Genomic DNA, 15,461 nt, shown 5'->3' on the forward strand with positions numbered 1-15,461 from the left:
AAGAGAAGCATCTTCTTGGATGATTCAGTCTCTGTATTAACCTTCCCACTGCCAGGCCATTCCTCGTTTATTCTCTTCTCTACACATGCAAGAGTTCTCTACCATACTGGCTTTTAGTTTGTGTTCAGAGGTTACAAGGCACTTCCTTGGGGGTCACTGTAGGAAGAAGTGAAGTAAGGATCAGGGTGTAAGTGAGGTGAGAGGTTGGGTGCAAACTGAGGGCAGTCTGACTCCAGAGCATGTGCTCTTAATCGTTACAATGTAGACCAGGTTCAATGCTAGCTCTATCCCTTATAAGCTGTATGATCTTGAGCAGGTTACCTAACAGGATATGTAGAATGAGGGGGAAATAGTAGCACTCATGGAATTATGAAAATTTAATGAAATGATGGAGGTAAAAGTATCTCATCTACAGTAAGCACCCAATAAATGCAAACTATTATTATTATCTATCATCTGGTCCTATCCTCTCTCCCCAGCTTCTACTCTGTCTTGACAATTCCACAATGTACACTATAGTAATATCAGAATAACTAGTCAGCATCCTGCTAAAGCTTATGCTGTACCTCTTCTATGAAATACCACTCTTCTGCTCTATGGGGCACAATCCCAATATCCTTCCATGTCCAGCTAAAACGTCCACCTGGTTCACTTAACAGGATGAACTATACCCTCTCTCGGCTTCTGATGCAGACACATAGCCAGTAACCAGCTTCTAACTCTTCTTTGCTTACACAACCCAGACTCTGTTTATGGCAGTGATATGCCACACCCTTGGAAAGATCATGATTGTTCTAAACCAGTCTAAACCAGCAATACTTTTCCCTGCTTTCCTAAGCTTCATTGTATCTGGAAGTGGTCATAAGATCCATTTCTGGCCAATAGGATAGGAGGGTAAATCTCCTGGGGGAATGTCTGAAGAATTCTTTGCTTTTTCTACAAAGACAGTAATGTGACTGCTTTCCCTGTCTTATCTCCTTTTCCTCTTTCCTTCATTGAAGATGTTAGACCCATCACAGTAGCTGCCATCTGTGAAAATGGGCTGTAAGTTTGAGAGAAAAGTCTAGAAAATTGATAGAAAGTTGACTCTAATGTAACAGGGTTGCTCAACCAATGGAAACCACCTAACCTCATATTTTTTATTATGTGAGAGAATAGCCTTTATTTTTTAAGCCCTTGAAAGTCAAATTTTGTATTATTGTAGCTAAATGTGTTTCCAGCTAAAGAGAAGTAAGAGTATTTAAAAATCTACATCTCAGATGTTTTTGTTTTAATATTATATACAGTCATTGCAGAAAACTTACAGAGTACGAAAGGACCTGTGCTGGACTATTTTTCTAACTATTTGGGGCCTCTCTAAATATTCAGAAGAATGCAGTTCTTCCCTATGAACGCAAGGTATAGCCTTGTGGCTTGTTTAGACCAACGAAAAGTGAGGGAAGTGCCTGTGCCACCTTTAATAAAAAGCCATTTGTTTTTACCTCTGTCAGGAGACTGGACTGAGAGCTTACCCTGCAGTCATGGATAAGAAAGATAAGAGTATGGGAGAGGGCTGTATCTAACAAGAAGGCAGACACGAAGAAAAGAGACAAAAACAGTATTGGGGTCATTTCTTTGTGAAGCATAAGTGAACTTAAACTGATTGATTTAGAACCAGAAGAAAAAGAAGAGAAAGAAAGTGTATTTGTAGTTATTATTTCCTCCATTAAAAATTATTAGTAGTAATTTTCATAAACATTTAAAAAAATTTTTAAAAAGGGAGGGCTCCTGGGTGGCTCAGTTGGTTAAGCATCTGACTTCGGCTCAGGTCATGATCTTGCAGTTCTTGGGTTCAAGCCCTGTGTCGGGGTCTGTGCTGACAGCTCAGAGCCTGGAGCCTGCTTCGGATTCTGTGTCTCCTTCTCTCTCTACCTCTCTGCTGCTTATGCTCTGTCTCTCTCTGTCTCTCAAAAAAATGAAAAAAACACTTAAAAAGTTTTTTTAAAAATTACTAGTAGTAATTTTCAATGCATTTAAAAATATTTTAGCTATGTCATATTCTTGCAAAAACTTTTATAGTAGGATTATTTCCCTTGCAATTAAGGTTCTTTAGAACTTTCTTCATTATTACTCAATGTCCTATCATTCAAAAACACTTTTTATAAACCACATAAAGGGCATCTGTGTCATTATTATTTGTGTGAACACATAGAACCTTCTTTAGGATTCCTTATATATTTCTGTAGCCAAGTATCTACCCCAGTACCTGATATATAAACTCTCAATTTTTTTTTATTCAAGATAAGAGGAGAGAGCAGAAATGATATAGTGCTGTAGAAGAGATATAGTAGGAAGCACAGGAAAAATGTCAACAACATAAACCACATTTTGTCTGGGTCCCTGTTTCGTTTTGAAATTAATCATTTATAACTTCTCTGTCTATCCCTGTTATACCCCGTTTCTCACTGCCTTGTTGATATTGATAGAAGGACTCCAGAGAACTACATGCTAAAAGGTGACTGCTTTTTGTCACATAATTAATTAAATAATTTATTCATTTTTTTATGTAAAATTTTTACTAAATAAATGCTTATCATGTGCCAGGTCATGTTGTAGGCCCAGCAGGCACAGAGGTAAATATGATAGCCAAGGTCTCTGTTTTATATAACTCCACATTCTGCTAGGGACAGAGGAAAGGTAGAAAACAAAGAAATTCACAGAGAAACAGACAAATGACTTGGCACAGAGATGTGTTATGAAGGAAATAAAATGGGGTCATGTTGTGTAGACAGCAAATGGGGAAGCGGAGAAAGGAGTGGATGGCTTTTAGCCTGGGTCATGAGAAAAGGTCTCTTAGAGATGACCTTTGCCAACAGCCCCCATGACAAGAGATATTCAGCCATTTGAAGATGAGATGCATGAGTGTGCCTGGCAGAAGGAACGGCAGGTGCAAAGGCCCTAAAGAATGAGCTCTACATACTTGAGGGGAAAAAAGGACAAAATGATGAGTGAGGGGAGTTGGAAGAGATGAGGGGAGGAGCTTGGCAGAATCCAGACTATGCTCAGTTTTAAAAAGCATGATAAAGACTTTGGATTTACTCTAAGAAGGTGAGGAAACTAGCAGAAGACTTTGTGCATTGGAGCAAAATTAGAACACAGTCTGATTTCTTTTTTTATTTAGTTTAGTTATTTTTAGAGAGAGAAATGGAGAGAGACAGAGTGTGTATGCATGAGTAGAGGAGGGGCAGAGAGAAGGAGAGAGAGAATCCCAAGCAGGCTCTGCACCATTAGTGCACAGAGCCTGATGAAGGGCTCGAACCCACGAACCAAGAGATCATGACCTGAGCTGAAGTCAAGAGTTGGGTGCTCAACCAACTGAGCCATCCAGACACCCCCAGAGTCTGATTTCTGTTCAGAAATGTTCACTGAGCTGCTGTGTGGAACAGTGGCAGTGAGAGGAAAAGAATTAAAGTGGAGAGAGTAGTTGGAAGGCATTGCAGTTCTCTGGACAAAAGTTGGTGGTGGCTTAGACTATGATGTTTTGGTGAAGACAGAGCAAAGCGAATGGATAGGGGATGTGTTTTGGAAGTAGAGCCAGCAGAACTTGTTGGAAGGTTGTACCTCTTTTGGGTCTCCTTTGTACTTTGTGCTGTGTTGCTGGATGTGAGCCTGTGTCAAAATGTCTCCCTTGGAACCCTGGTCCTACCACTTAGAGACTGTCATTTGGAACAAGTCACTAGACTCCTGTGCTTCAGTTTCTGCATGTTTCACACACTTTGCAGGGTCAAATAAATGAATCAGTGCGTCTGGAACACTTAGCACAATGTTTGGTTCATAGGCAGAGTTTGAAACAATTTTAGCAGTTATTATTATTGTTAGAACTATGGGATCGATAGCATTTTATTCAAAGACAAGTATACTTAAACCACTTGGCCTGAAGCGGGTAGTGAAGAGATGTGGGGCAAGTACTGCAGGAGGTTTATCTCAGGAGACTTCTGTCTCCCAGAGGGATAGCTTCTGATTTGGCTCTAGACTGAATGGCTGAGACGTATTCTCCTTCACCAGTAATAATTCAGTGCAGGATATAAAAGCTGCTCAGGAAGAAGCATAATACTTTTTTCATCTTTGGTAATTCCCCTCAAGATCCCCCTTTTTATTCTAGCACATTATTCATCTCTAATATAAAGGAGATAATGTGGAAATTAAAGTGCTAATTTCAGCTGTAATGGGAACCAGGCCACAGTGTGGGGATTAAGAGACAAAAGAACAGAAGAAAAAAAACCCTTCTCAGCCAGGTTGCTTTGAGCCTATGGATTTTTATGAATAATTTGCCGAGCATTGAATGGAAAATGACCCTTTTATTGGTAAATTTCTGAATGCTGTAGAATTTAGTGGCACTCATGGTAATTCATGGCTCCATACATCAGTTACAAATGTTTCTTAACTGATAGACTGTGAGAAATGTTGTAGGCAAGGTAAATGTTATGCAGTCTACCTATTGTTAGATTTTTGTTCACCAGCAGTAAAAGCTGCCGTTTATTGAGTGTTGACCAGGTACCAGGAACTATTTCTGACATATCCTGTCTTCTTTAATTCTTACTAAAACTCTATAAATAGACAGTATTGAGGCTCAAAGAGGTGAAGAAACTGGCTCAAGTTTACACACAGTAAGAGGTAAAGCTGGAATTTGAACCCAGATCCATCTGTAAATTCTGTCCTTTAAACCACTCTAATACCTACCTCTGTCAAATGTCTTATCAGATAAAACACCTGTGTTTTATATGAAATATAAACCCATTTAAAGAAAAAAATAGCATTTTATAGGAGCAAAGGCAAACATTTTTACATATTATAATTCACGTGGAAAAGATACCTTGTTTGTAACTCACGTTAAGAGTATCTTATATTGTTGACCATATGTAGTAAGCTTGAATGTGTAAGACCTTTTCTTTCCCTTTTTTAAGTTAAAAATGACCCAACCTGCAGTTTAAAGGCATGTGAACAGGGGAAATAAACCCTGAAATATTAGATTCATGTATGGCTTGGTTTGTCTTTGAATTACTGTTTTAATCATTTCTAGCCATGAACCTTGTCAAATTGACATTTTGTTTATTTCCGAGAAAAATAATATAGACCAAAGTCATAATGTCAAGAGAGTATATAGAAATCCTCCCTAATCCATCTCATCCCAAGGAAAAGTGCAATGGTATTGCCTTTCATAGATTAACTCCTTCATTTCATAAGCGGAAAATATCCTAGAGCTGCACTATCCAAAATGGTAATATGAGCCACATGTGGCTCTTGAACATTTGAAGTATAGCCAATCTGAACTGACGTGGGCTTTTAAGTGTGAAATCCACACCAGGTTTTGAAGACTTAGTATAAAACAACAATGAAATAATGCAAAATATCCCAACAATCATATTTTATTGATTACATATTGAAATGACAATACATGGAAACAGTGGATTGAATACAATAGACTATGAAAAATAATTTCACCCGTTTTTTAAATTTTTATATAGATATTAAAAAATTTGAAATTGCACACATAGCTCACATTACTTTTCTATTCGGTAGCGCTGTTCTAGAGTCCTATATTTAATGTATTTATTTTCAAGCCCATTTTGGAGGTTAATAGGGGAAGAATTCATGCCCACGGATATACAAAGAGTGAGTATATAATGCTCCACATCTGATATAATGTAAAATCAATACCAGATCCCCATCTAATTGCCAAGGGTAATAAACTCATGCATAAATTCCACAAAGCCAAATACCTTCTTGGGAACTCATCTGAATTATGGAAGGCACCCTAGCCTTGCAGTCATGCAGGCCTGATTTTAAGTATCGAATAGCCATATGACCTTGAGTATCAGCCACCTGTGTTTATTTCATGTCTTCCCAGCCCCACCTCTTGTACAGCCACTGCTGTCCTGGCCACTTCTGTACAGGCTTCAGTCAGCTTTTGGGCAGGTGAAGTAGAACAGTGCTTTGCCACATTCCACCCATATCTCCAGCTTCCTGCCCGAGGGCTTAGACATGGGGCACCCATGGGAGCACACATGTAAAACTAGAAGGTCAAAGGGGTTAGTACCTGAACAGTCGCCTTAAGCAGTCAGGGTAGACAACCAAGGATAAACTCTTCTCTCTTTCCTAAAATGTGTCATATGCACAGTAATATGACACACTTCACCATCCTCCTCAGAAGGGTATGGCAGGACTAAGCTCTGTCACCTTCAGAGATGGTCAGCTTTATGATGCATCCTTGTATTGGCTTTTCCTTCTTTTCCCTGCATCCCTCAGTCGTGCTCCTTGGCTCACTTCCTAAATAAACTATCTGCATGTAAGCTTTTGTAACAGGCTCTGCTTTGGGGGGGGGTGGCGGGGTGAAGGCTACGGCACCTTGGGAAAGTGGGGTGCTTTTATGAATTTCAATTTTTCCATAGGTAAACTGGGGAACAATGTCAATTTTTAAGAAATGCTGCAGGAATTAGAAAGAATGTGTAAATCTCCTAGCAGAACCCTTTGACAGCCATTATTATCTTCTCCCTTAACATTTCTTAAGGCAAAATCCCAAGTGGGTGGTGCTAAATAGCATCTTTTATAGTTCTTTCACATAAGCCCTGGGAAAGGCAATGGTTTTGAAAAGTTTTATTTTTCTGAGGAGAGGGTCTCAACTTTACCACTCTAAAATAACCCAAGCAGATTAGAAATAGAAATATATGCCAAAGGAAAAAGTCTCTTCCTTGGTAAACTAATTCACTTGTAAATGAAAGAGGGGAGGAGATGATAACGCCATGGGAGATAGGGCTCTGGTCAGGGACCCATTCCTTTTCTTTTTCTCTTTCTCTGAATCTGAATGTGAGAAATACAAGCACAGGTGAGGTCACCCCCCCCCCACCCCAACACATACAATGGGTTTAGAAAGAAAAGCAAAAGTGCTTATTTTCTTTTTTAAAAAGTGTTGAGGGGCACCTGAGTGGCTCTGTTGGTTGAGCATTCGATCTTTGAGTTCAGCTCAGGTCCATGGGTTCCAGCCCCGAGTCAGGCTCGGCACTGCCCGACCCAACATTCTCTCTCTCCTTCTTTCTCTGCCCTTCCCTTGCTCCTATGCTCACTCTCTCACTCTTTCAAAAATAAATAAACATTAAAAGTTTTTTTAAGTTTTCACTTTCAATGTAAATTGTCTGAGTATGTGTGTGTGTGTATGTGGGTGTGTGTCCTTAGACGACACATGGAATGCACCATGCAGACACTCATAGACAATGAGAGAAAGAGAGAAGAATGACAAATAAGAAGCAGGAGGAAATAGAGAGACAGAAACTAAATAAGACAGAGAAAGGGAAGCAATAAACTAGCAATGACCTGCCGAGAAGCTGACCAAAAATGCGTGTGAAAGAAGAAGGAGGAAATCATAACCGGAGAACTCCCTACTGGGGACAGAGAGGCTTCTCTAGGGAATAGGGACTCCCTCTTCCTGCCAGTTCTTGAAAGCCTTGATTTTCCTCCCCTCCAACCTCCCCGCTGATTTTCTACCTCTCTTCATTAATTCTCTTTTCCATGGCCTTCTTATTATTTATTCCCACCCCTGAATTTTTCTTAGTGTTCCACTAGAATTCCATAACATTTATCAACATTCAGCAAAATATTTTTGAGCACTTAAGGTATTATATGCCAAGTATAATGCAAATGACACGTACCAATTTACTGAATTAAGTGAAAAGAAAAAGAAAGATTTTTCTTAATAAATAAATATGAGGGTCAGAAATAATAGAAATGGCCAGAATGGATATAGAGCTATTTATCTCAGCATTTTCCCCATAATCAAAGAATTTATAACTCTTTAATAAAGAAGATTATAAGTTATACAAGATATAAATGAAATATTTATGTAAAATTTTACATTTTATATATGAAGAGTTCTCTCTCACAAAACTGATGATATATTATTATTATCATTCTTCCAATTTTGCAGCTAGAGAAAATGAGTCTCAGAGAAGGTGGGTGCTTTGACCCATGTCATTTGAAGCTGATGCTCAAATATAGGTCTTTCAACTTCCAGTCCAGTGATTGTTCTACCATACCACCTCATGGTACTATATATCACATTATTAAATAAATGTGAATTTTATTATGTATTGCACTTTATATTTTATTTTATAAACTGTTAACGCTATGTAGCTTACTCAGTACCCATTATGTGTTGGTAGCAATTTTTGTAAAGACAACCATTAGAATTAGTTCTATTCCTAGGAAGTTCACCTTTTCAATTTAATTGATAACAGATGCCCTCTTACATTGGGCAGAAGGACATTTTCAAAGTTTCCCAATGCAAAAATCTTCAGTGCGCAGAAGTATGGATTATTCTATGTCAGAGAATAAATTCCAAGTCTATCATAAAAAGAAAATGTAAAATCCACTGGTAAGACTAGGTCTCATGAGCAACCATTCTTAAAATCAAGAGTTCTCTAATTTCAGCCTCCACTGGTTATATTGAAAAGAAATTTTCCCTTAAAACTCTTGCACTAGACAGTTTTATACTATAAACAAACAAAATTTTAAATTTCAAACGTTAAAAAAATGAAATGTTATTATAAGATGAACTCTGAGCCCTATCCATCTGCAGATATCTCCTGACTTTGCTGAGGGAAAAGAGTTACTGTCTTTAAAGACTTCCTCACTAGAAAATTCCAGAACCCCAACTCTGTCAGTTGCTATTCTACTCTAGCCTCAGCCCCAAACTAGCCATGTGACCATGAATCAGTGACTTAATGTGCCTGGGACCCAGTTTCTTTATCTGGAATTTAATTCAATAAAAATTTACATTTGTTGAGCACCTGGATGACCGAATGACTCTTATTGACTCTTACATTGTACCAGAATATTCAAAGGGCTTTGTATATATTGTATTCTTGATTTTCAAAATACTTTATGAGGTAGGCACTATTATTATCATTTTAAATTCCCAGATGAGGAAACAGAGGCCCAGAGCAGTTAAGTCACTTAGCCAAGCTCGCACAGCTAGTAAAGTGACACAACTAAGATTTGAACTCTGGGGGAGTTCACTTGCAGCACCTGTGCCGTTAATCACCCCTTTATGCATCAGTGAGGGTGGCAAGAAAAGGGTGACAAGAAAAGAAAATTCAGAAGTAGTTTTACAATTAGGACATTGATTGTCTCCATGACAAGGATTCCAAATGTTGGTGGTTCTGGGGTCAGTTTAATGGCTCCATGATGTCATTAAAGACCAGGGTTATTCCCTCCCTTACTCCCTCCCTTACTCCTCTTTCCTCAGTATATTGGCTATTGTCATTCAAGCTTGATCCTTTGCGATCACAAGAAAGGTGCTGTGATTATAGAATCAGCTTCTCATTTTGATCAGGGGGAATATTCTTTCCCAGAAGACTTAAGCAGCCTATCCCAAACTGGGTAACATGTCCACCGAAATTGCTAGCAAGCGAGATTGAGATTATAATTTTGCTTTCAACTAATCAACGTTAATCACTAGGAGGGACCTATTTTTGCTGAGCATTTTCCTCTATTAGTATTTTATGAGAAACAAAGTGAAGATTTGACTATTAGGAGACAAAGGATGATGACTGTCAGAATGCTTAAAAGCCAACCCCACTTTCATGGAATTTACAACCTTCTTTGCCTCTTTCACTTCCTGTATTTAAATGTCACTAAGTCCTAATACGACTGTCTTCTAGATTCGTAAGCATATCATAACACTACACTGATTCAACAATGAAGTCTGGTCTTTTATTTTTTTTAAGTTTATTTATTTATTTTGAGACAGAAAGAGAACCAGAGAGAGAAAGAGAGAGAATCCCAAGCAGGCTTCACCCTGTCAGTGTGGCACCTGATGCAAGACTTGATCCCACAACCCATGAACTGTGAGAATATGACCTAAGCTGGAATCAAGAGTTGGACACTTAACTGACTGAGCCACCCAGGTGCCCCAAGGTCTAATCTTCTTAAGAAGACACAGAAGCCCAGTCCTTCCTGGGTCTACCTTACCTTTCCATCTCCAATTCTGAAAGTCCCACTCTAGCTATGATACAGCCACCATGGAAAAGAGTTACTGGAAGTCCCCTGTATACATAGAGTTGTTTTATGTATGTGTCCTCAATTCATACTTATCTTTCCACTTGGACTATTCTTTCTCTTCCTTCCTTCCTATACTATTGCTACTCTGACAGAACTATGTGCCATTTACTAAGAGTAGACACTTAGGACAGAATAGTCCTTGTGGGAGAGGATGAATTTATCTATCTATCTATCTATCTATCTATCTATCTATCTATCTATCTATTTAATGGTTTATTTATCTGAGAGAGAGAGAGCGGACAAGTGGGGGAGAGGCAGAGAGAGAAGAGAAAGAGAGAATCCCAAGCAGGCTGTGCAATGCCAGTGTGGAGCCCAATGTGGGCTCAAACTCATGAAACACGACATTAAGACATATGCCCATGTCAGACCTTAACCAACTGAGCCATCCAGGTGCCCAATGGGAGAGAATTTAATAACCTCTAAGTAGGAGGTTATAAAGTAGGGTGATAACAGTAGATCTAAAAACAGTGTATACATGGAAAAGAGTTTGCTGAGGTAAACGTGATAAGTAGAAGAAGTATCAAACATTGGAGGATGATAAGGCCAGTTAATTAATAGAGGGGGACATGGAGGAAAGTCAGTTCTCTTTGCACATCTTGTAGCTAATGAGAAGATGTTCATCAAAACTGAAAGTAAAAATGCGATGCTTACGAGAGACGTTTGACCTAATGATTCAGGAGTCATAAGTACAGATATGATAGATGGCCATTTTTCTGGTTTTCCTCACAGAGAGGATGGAGGGGAGGGCCATTCATGGGTCCGTGGAATGAGGGAAGGAAATAGGAATGTGTATTACCACAAGTAATGGAGCATGATTTTAGACCAGAATTGAAATGAAGATTAGAGAATGCCAAGATCTAGCCAGAGAGTCAAGTCTGAAGTAACTTGTAAAGCCGAGCAGGAACTGAATAAGTACTCGAAACTGAGATGTGAAGTAAAACGAACTCGAGAACTGAGAAATATGAGCTAAAGGAGAAAGGGTTTAACATCAAGCAAGGTGGTCTGAATGACACTAGTTTGAAGACATGGCCAGTGCCTATGTAGAACTTTGGTATTTGTGAGGTAAATGGGTCAGGGTTATTTAATGGAATGAGCCCAGTACAGACGCATGAACAAGGACAACTTGGAAATTACTCTTCAAATTTGGGATGAGATATAAAAGAGAAAAGGAAGTAATACAAATGCAAATACAAATACAAAAAACCTGGTACACTCTTACAGGGTAAGCAAAAGAAGAGAAGCCACAAAATATTCTGGGAAATATTAATCACGGCCTATGAGGAAAGCCTGAGTGGAAGAATAAGAGGTGAGGGGTACCTGGGTGGCTCAGTCAGTTGAGAGTCTGATTCTTGTTTTCAGCTCAGGTCATGACCTGGTTCAGGGTTCGAGTCCCACATCTGCCTCTGCACTGAGCATGGAGCCTGCTTGGGATTCTCTCTCTCTCAATTCCTCTGCCTCTCTCCCCTTCTCACACTCTTTCTCTAAAATTAAAAAAAAAAAAAAAAAGAGGTGAAAATCTGGTGACACATATTTAGTTAGTTGTAAGTATAGAGACAGCAACAGAATAAAAGGGTTAAGTTGATAGTGCCTACAATTTAATCTGGCTCAAAATTCTATGATCCTTATCAGAAAAGAATTCTGAAAAAAGATCCTAATTCATGCAACCCTCATATCAATTTATTGATATCATTTGGATTTGAGGACTACAAATGTAAAAACATAATACTCCTCTCTGTAATGAAGTAGGGAACAAGACAGGTAACTGAGCTTTTCATGTAAAACAAAAACAGTTCTCAAATTTAGTTCTTCCCTTCTCCATGCGGGTTGATGTAGCTGTTTCTTTTCCAGTAGTAGTAAAAAATCTAGGCAGGGACTCAGGGACTCCAGTCGTCAACTTCTGATTACCCCTTTGTTTTTATTGTAGGAAGGGAATTAGTGACATCTGTCTCAGTGAGCATCTGGTGACAGCCCAACAATACACAGGCACAGAGAAGGACCACATCTTTCTGGATCCCCGTGGATTGAAGAGCTTGCCTCTGGAGCCCTTCAGTATTCAGAATAAGCTTGAATGATTTTTATGAGGTATGACAGGCAAAGTTGGAAGAGTTGAAAAAGAAAATCATGTTCTCTTAAAACCTTTCTTTGAAATAATATTTGGTTTCGTTCTATGACGTACCTTTGCTTTTTGGTTTCATTCATAAACTCTTTGGGAAGAGTCTCAGTCTGTTTGGGTTGCTAAAATAAAAATACCCTAAGCTGGGTGGTTTATACACAAAAAACATTTATTTCATGTAGGTCTGGAGGCTGAGAAGTCCAGTACCATGCTGCCTGCTGGTAGATTCGGTGTCTGGTGAGAACCCACTTCCTAAGCAGCTATTCCCTCATTAAGGGGGAAGGAGCTGGGGAGCTCTTTTATGTAGGTACTTATGCCCTTTGTGAGGGCTCTGCTCTCATGATTTAGCATCTTCCAAACACCCCATTTCCTAATACTATCACATTATGCATTGGGTTTCAACATTTAAATTTTGGGAGGACACATACAATAATGAGTAAGGTAACAACAGAGTGAGTGACAAAAACTTTCAGAACAAAAGATTCCCAGTTCTCTTTCTGGCACAGCTATATTATGAGTTGGCATATCTGCCTTCAGGGGCCCTTTCTTCCACACCAAAAAAAATGTAAAAAAATTTATGACTGTGTTAGTACAAAGACACATATAACCTGGGTTGATTATTATACATTCATTGTTACTAAAAGAAATAAACATGAAAAGATGTGGACCATGCAGCATCATGGGTCCTTGGCATTGTGCCTAGTCATTGCCAGCCCTGTTGTGGAAAGTGCCTTCCTGACCAGCTCTATCTCATCACAGACTCTTCTCCACAGTCCTACTTACCTGCTCCTACCTGTGGGAACTCCTTTAATAGTTACTGTCTGTCTGACTCATTTTGAGATTAGTATAGTCCACATTCTATTATCATTTTTCTGTTATGAATGAGTTCTCTATTCCAAGTAGATTTTAGGTTGCTCAAGGGCAGGGGCCATGTTCTATGCTTCTCCCTCTACTTGGCACTGAGTACATTCAGGGATAGCTGCATTTATTGAGCATATGATATGTGCCAGGCATAGTTCCACTGTATCATGGTATTATCCTCACTTATTAGAAAAGGAAATAAAGTGTATGGAAGAAAAGCAACTTGCTCCAGGCTTCTCATTCAGACTGAGATTTTCAGTCTAAGTTTCTCTGGTTCTAAAGACAAACTATCTTTCTACTCGATGACACTGCCTTCACATGTGGGTGGTGGTTGTAATGGTGATGAAGATGAATCAAGAGAGTGGAAAAAAAGTGAAAAAGAAATCAATGAAAAGCTCTTCAGGCATTTAAAATTTGTATAGTAGAGTACATTTAAAGCAAATACTGCTTAGCTCTCTTTCATAGTTTACTTGAAATCTTTTTTTTCTCATATTTTATTTTTTTAAGTAATCTCCGTACCCAACGTGGGGCTCCAAATCATGACCTCGAGAGCAAGAGCCACATGCTCTCCCGAATGAGCCAGACAGGGATCCCTTGGAACCTTTATTCTAAGCATTTTAAAAAGAAAAGGTGCCTCTTTACCATAATGAAATAATGGGATGGGTAACCTACCCCTGGTGTAAAGGAATCCCTCATTTAACATGGTAAAGATTTCGATGTCACATCTTTTTAAATCAGAAGAAGGAAAGTAATTTTTCCCAAGGATAATATGGCAGGCACTAATTCCTCTTCTAATATATCATAATCATGTTCCATGTTTCAGCCAATATTGGGCTATGTCAGAGTTAGGTCCAATAGCATCTATTCAGTGATTCCAATTTTGGAGCAATATTAGTTCTCCATGGACAAATCCAACACCAATATGTTCATATCTGATATGCTTTCATGACACTTCAGAGTGAAGTTCATGATTTTGCTGTTCTCATGACATCATATAACAACCAATGAGTATTTTTGTTTGTTAGTTTTAGTTGTTTGCTTTCTTGGCTATTTTCACACCACAGCTTCAAGTGGGAATAGATTTGAACCATGTGCTGTAGTTTGTCAATTTTAAACCTTATGTGCCTAGAAGGTGAGAAACCACAGAAACACAGAAGAGAAAAACCATTTTTGTATACGCAAACTTTTGGATCCTGGAAAGATTATGAGCTCTGGATGAAGCAGGCCTATCCTTGGATCCTGCCTCTACTGCTTAAAGTCGCTATGGCTTCAGGCAAGTCACCTAATTCTGCTGTCTTATCTATACAAGTGTTGATAAAGTTTATACCTCTACAGGTTAGTTGTGTGGATAGGCGATTTCCTATGGAAAACACTAGCATGAGATCTAGCATGTAGTAGATGCCTAATAAATGTTAGCTTATTAATAGTGGTTTTATGATTACCATCTCTGGATGATCCTGAAGAGTCAATCAGGAAAATTAAGGCAAAAACAGCCCTTGAATTGACTCATTTGGGCTTTGAGATGGGACAGGCATTTTATGTTGCTGAAACAGGGAAATATGAGTGTAAAATCACATTAAAATGTTTCATGCAGGGAAAAATAAGTGGTCCCCTAACTTGATTTTGCTCATTTATTTTTTTAGCAAGCATTAAACTATAATCAGACCCTTAGAACTGGGAACATCTCTTGGCAATTAGAGGTTCATGTGTAACAACTGAGCTTTTTGGGGAAAGAGATGCTATTATCACACTGGTCCATTCTCTCTTCAGCAACCTAAAGCCTCCTTTATTACAACAAGCATTTTGTAACACACTTTTACCAATCTGAAATGAAACTCATAGATAAAATAATCTATTTATTCAGAATTTTTTCTTATTCCCTAATTAAATATAAAGGAAACATAAAAGGAAAGTAATATATAATAAAATAATATAAAATGCTTGGGCATAGCTATACCAAAAGACCTAATAAAGTTGTCAGATGTCTGTACTTATAAATAAAATCACCTTGACTGTGGTAACTGCAAACACAGACTGATACAGTTCTCTGCATTGACAACTCAGATACCTAGAGTTGTATTGTTCATTGATAATAGTTTTTTGAAATGGTGAATGACTTTTGATTAAATTATGAACAAAGCAAAGTACAATCTTACCTTGATATATATAATTGCATTCCTGAAAAGTACAGTATATATCAAAACTATATAGAAATATTTTGTGTTATATGTAATGGAAGGTGAGGCTCTATGCCAAGATACTTATATTTTCTAAATAGTTTATTGTCAGGTTGGTTTCCATATAACAACCAGTGCTCATCCCCACAAGTGCCCCCATCCATACCCATCACCCTCCTTCCCCCCACCCCCATCAGCCCTCAGTTTGTTCTCAGCAT

The 15,461-nt window shown here is 38.5% G+C and overlaps 1 long non-coding RNA gene across 2 annotated transcripts; it reads left to right on the forward strand.

Annotated features, from left to right (window-relative positions):
• Positions 1 to 957: 957 nt before the first annotated feature.
• On the forward strand, positions 958 to 14,333 carry LOC120223109. 2 transcript variants are annotated; one of them, XR_005526203.1, is made up of 4 exons: positions 958 to 1,044; positions 12,017 to 12,174; positions 12,388 to 12,508; positions 14,196 to 14,333. It is a non-coding gene; the product is annotated as an uncharacterized LOC120223109 (long non-coding RNA). The 2 variants fall into 2 exon arrangements; XR_005526204.1 differs by lacking the exon at positions 12,388 to 12,508.
• Positions 14,334 to 15,461: the final 1,128 nt, after the last annotated feature.

The sequence above is a fragment of the Hyaena hyaena genome, unplaced genomic scaffold (assembly GCF_003009895.1).
Source record: "Hyaena hyaena isolate Hyena2069 unplaced genomic scaffold, ASM300989v1 scaffold_953, whole genome shotgun sequence".
In the NCBI taxonomy this organism is placed as follows: Eukaryota; Metazoa; Chordata; class Mammalia; order Carnivora; family Hyaenidae; genus Hyaena; species Hyaena hyaena.